This window comes from Brassica oleracea, chromosome C2, assembly GCF_000695525.1.
Source record: "Brassica oleracea var. oleracea cultivar TO1000 chromosome C2, BOL, whole genome shotgun sequence".
Lineage (NCBI taxonomy): Eukaryota > Viridiplantae > Streptophyta > Magnoliopsida > Brassicales > Brassicaceae > Brassica > Brassica oleracea.
In genome coordinates, this window is record NC_027749.1 from 44,630,287 (window position 1) to 44,635,278 (window position 4,992).

The 4,992-nt window shown below is 28.9% G+C and overlaps 1 pseudogene; it reads right to left on the reverse strand.

Moving 5' to 3' along the window:
* Positions 1-1,912: 1,912 nt before the first annotated feature.
* Positions 1,913-2,378, reverse strand: LOC106326281 (annotated as a pseudogene).
* Between the last annotated feature and the right edge of the window lie 2,614 nt (positions 2,379-4,992).

The window sequence follows — 4,992 nt, forward strand, 5'->3', positions numbered from 1 at the left end:
AAAGGGAGACGGAAAATTTCAGCATTCATAAATATAATTTCTTTAGCATTCAATCGGCGTTGTTTTAACTTTCAATTCCGTTTTTTTCTCCATTGCTGTATTTTTTCTCCATTAACACTGCAGCTGGAACCAGCGGTGATGAAACGAACATAGCTATTCTTAGAATGTATTTCAGATGATAATTTTTCAGATAACAAGGTAAAATGTTTAACTACCTAAATGAAAAACATTGTCTTAAATCTATTTAACTTTTTAAAGAATCATATTTATGAATAAAGAAAATAAACTAAAAATATCTCAAAACTTATTTTGATGTCTACTCTAAATGATTTTAAATTTTTTTATCAAAATAAATTAACATAAATTATGTCCAAAAGATTTCCAAAACACATTTTTTTTTGTATTTACTAAAGAAAATAAATAGATAATGGAACTTTGTGGCTTGTGGTGTATACCACTGAAACAAATCATCATGTACATTAGTATTAAACTAAATAAAGTTAAAATATGTTTATGGTTTTTGATCATGCTCAGTAAATCACAATACAACTAAATTTTCTTTTTAACCGTTACCTCCGGTCTATCATATATTCACCATAGATTTTTCCATCATTTACTTATAATGGTATACCAAATTAGTTTGTTTAAATATAAATTTAGGTTAGAGCATCACCAATCCATGCATTTTAGAAGGCATTACAATTTTTTAGAACATTTCTAATTTTTTTCTCGCTATTAAAACACCATCTTAAGCTGTTTAATAGTTAATTTAATAGACTAAAATAATAATGGAAGTATGTTTCTACTCTAACATACAAAAAATATGATAAGGTTATATATTTTCTACACGATACCAGTAAAATAATTGCATTTGGATAGTGCACATAATCTATCCAAAGTACTTTTATTTATATCTAAACATGAAATCATTAATTTTACATTCATACAATAAATACTTATTTACATAATAATAAATACCAAAAATAATATTGAAAATATATTATTGTTTCAAAATTTCAAAAATTTATTGAATCACTTTATTGGTAATAATTTATATATTTATATATTCAAGTGATACATATTTTATGAACATTTTTTAATGAACATATATATATGAAATTAAGGTTATTTACCTATTCTTCAAATAATAATTGAATCAGGTGATATATATAAACAAATATATGATATATAAAATAACAGATTTTTTTTAAAAAAATATTTAATATAGAATATTTAAACTTTTAATGAAGATTTAGACACGGTTACTAATAGATTAATAGAGACTTATCTAAAATGTATATTAAATATAAACTAATGATATTAAAACAAAAAATTCTTCTGAATTTATCAAATATTATATCAAAACAAATAAATGATATAATATAACATAAAAGTAAAATTAATTATTTATAAATTGATATTTTATGTTATATTTCACATTAAAAATTTAAAATTTATAGACAAATAAACTGCGCGTAGCGCGGTCAAATTACTTAATAATAGCGCGTGAAAAGGACCACAATGTAACATTTTTAATACCAACGGAGACTTCTCTTCTTTTATTGTTTTTTTTTAAACAAAGACTTCTATTGGCAGAGCATTTATGATTTATGCTCACGAACAAGAGCTAATACGAAGCTTTCGTAAATATACTACTACGAACTAATACTTCTTCCACGAAGATATAAATAGATTTTTTAATATTTTCACACATATTAATAAAACACATTAAACTAATATGTCGTTTTTTTTTGTAATTTTCAATTTTCAATAATTTTTAAATAATTCAGTAAAGCCAATTAATTTTTTCGAAGTTTACAAATTTTTCATAGAAAACACAAAAAATACATATTGCAAAACAATTTTTTTTCTAAAAAGTATATAATAATGAAAGAGAGGAAGTATTGTTGTATTGATTTGATTAGGAGACATTATTATAAAATGTTAAAAATTATTTAGGTATATTGGAAATTAATTATAGGAAGAAAGATGTAAAACTCGGCAGAAGGATTACAAACTAACGGTTTCAGGTTCCGGTTTACAGTTCAGATCAAAACTCGATTTTCTTAACCCTACCGGAGTTACTCCATCGAGTTCTCCATCTCTAACGCCGTTACTATGCAATGAGTTTACCAAACCAAGGCTCTGACTCCGTTTCCTCTTCTTAGTCGGTAACCCTCGTTCATCAACACCGACGTTAACTTTCGCACCCGTCCGTGTCGCCACGTGTACTCTACCGTTACCACGTGTATCTTGAAAAGCTCATCCACCTCTTCCTCCGTTACCGTACGTACAATTTTAGTTGACGATAACCCTTTGTTTCCATTACCGTTATCTTCTTCGCGGCGTTCTTGTTTCTTCCCCGAGCTCATGTTTACCACAAGCAGTGCCGGTCCGGACTAATATGGCGCTTAAAGCATTCCAAAAATTTATGCCCCCTAATTATAACTAAAACCTCTATGTAATTAAAATACTACTAAAATTATGTTGTTTCCAAAGAAATAAAATACAAAACATCAAATTATTTATGAAAAAATTATGTTTTCAAAAAATAATTTACTAATTTCAGATAAAAATGTTTTAATTAACGCATATATCATATATAGCTCATGAGACATAGCCGTGCATAAATAATTCTTTATAGAATGTAATGAAAACTTTATTTATACAGAAGCAACTAAAATTAGAATTGTCTATCAGCAATTTCTTTTGTGTTTGAGAACAACAATGCGTTTGTTTAGAAATTTCAGCATGTTAGCCGTTTTTGTAATTGCATTTGACAACATTTTGTAATTTTAATCCTGTTTTCTAGTAGCATTTTTTTTTACAAATTCAAAAATTTATACTCTATGTAGTAGGACAAAACAAATCATGTAAATATCAATTTCACCTTGTATAATTTTATTGAGTTATGTGTTAATTTTAAATTTGTTTGGATTGCAAAAGTTCATAAGAAATTACAACAACTTCAGAAAAGAAAAAATAAAAAGACTTAGGAGTTGCAACTATTTTGACAAAAGAGATAAATCACAATGAAAAATGTGAAAAAAGAAAAGAGAGCTAGGAAGCAAAAACTTGAAAAATAGAGAGACTAATAATGCAGTTATCAAAATCCTCCGTGAAAGAGAATCAAATCTTTAAATGCTATTATGATTAGAAAAAGGAAAAAAATGTTATCAAAAGGGGAAAAAATAAAAGGAAGTAGAATAGTGGAGAACAGGAGATTTAGAACCCGCTACCTCTAGAACCGATAGACAAGCAAAACACCACTACACTACGACAGATTTTCTGAGAATTTGGCACCTCTAATAATCGTATACTTTCTGGCGCCTAAAGCCCTTGCTTCATGGGCTTTAGCCAAGGGCCGGCTCTGACCACAAGAAACGATACTTTTAGACGTGAAAGTCTTTAATAAGCTTATTTTCTTTTTGGGAGAATTATCATGATACTCTTCTTTATAGGCCGTCGGTTTGAGACTTTGAACGGTCGATATCGTCGACCTCAAGATGAAGAAATGGACGATAGGGATCGATGATGACATCATCATTGCGACGTTAAAGCATTAGCTGCATGACGTTGTCGTTTAAGTGGGGCTTTATAGAATAAAGGAAGTCATGTGCAATTTTTGGTATCGATTTATTATTTATAAATAGTCTATAGTTTTTTTTTTTGTTTAAGAAAGACCAAGAACGGTTGACAAAAAAAAAAGACCAAGAACGTTGAGACAACATACAAAGGAAAAAAGGAAGCCCAAGACCTTATGAATTGTTATCATGTTAACGTGGAAAAAGTACTCCTGCTACTATTTATTTACGCATTTTTTTAAGTCAAACCTAATACCAACCTCTTTTTTGTCATTACTATTCATCAATGAATTTTCCATATTATCCTTATGTTTTGAATTATTTACAAAATTGCCATTATAATTTAATTTTTTATTAATTTCGAAATTAACAAAAAACCAAATACATCCTAACCATTTCATCTTATTTACAAAAATGCCGTCATCATCAATTTTTTCAACCACCATGAACCACCATTTTTGAGCTTTAAAACTCTAGAATTCAATTTTCAACCACTTGTTTTCTCATTCTAACCCAAAAAAACTTCATTTCCTCTCATCTCCTCTACATTTTCATCTAAAAAACTCTCATAACTATCATTTTCATAATCACAAACTTCATATTTTCGAGTTTTTTCATTAGTGAATCGTTAAAGATGCTTCTTTTTGCTCATATTTGGAGTTTGGACGGTTGAAAAGGTTGAAAACGAGCTTTACACATGAAAAAGTAACTATTTACATGGTTTTCGTTCTTTTTCAGATCTGTGTCGCGACGGTAGACTGTTTTGTATGTCTACGCCTCCGTGGAGACTTACGATGCAGTCTATTTGTCAACGCACGGGTTAGTTTTGCAATTGACCAGACAAATTTTTTTTCTAACGCAGACTTCCCCAGTAGTCTCCGTCTTTACCTTTTACAACAAAAATAAAATTTTTGGTAGACTTACTAAGACGTCTACCTAAAAGAGGTTAGTTTTTCATTTGACTGAACTTTTGACTTTTCAAAATAGACTTCAACGGAAGTCTACAAAATGTAGACTGCCAACGAAGTCTATAAAAGGTCAGTTTTGCATTTGACCAAAACTTTGACTTCGTGGAATAGGTTAGTTTTGTATTTGACCAAAAAGTTTAAAAAGCAATCAAAAATTTATTAAATTGTAGACTTCATATGCAGTCTTCTTATCTTAAAAGAAAATGTAGATTGCATATAAAGTCTACTTTTTATTTTGGTCGATTGCAAAACCAACCCGTCGGATTTGAGAGTAGACTCCACAAGAAGTCTACACACCCGTAGACGTTCATTTCAATCTACTGATTTGAAGTCAAACTTGGTCAATTGCAAAACTAACCTCTTTCTAAAAAATTCAAACATGTAGACTGCATATGAAGTCTAGTTCTGAAAGTCAAATCTTGGATGAATTCTGGTCAATT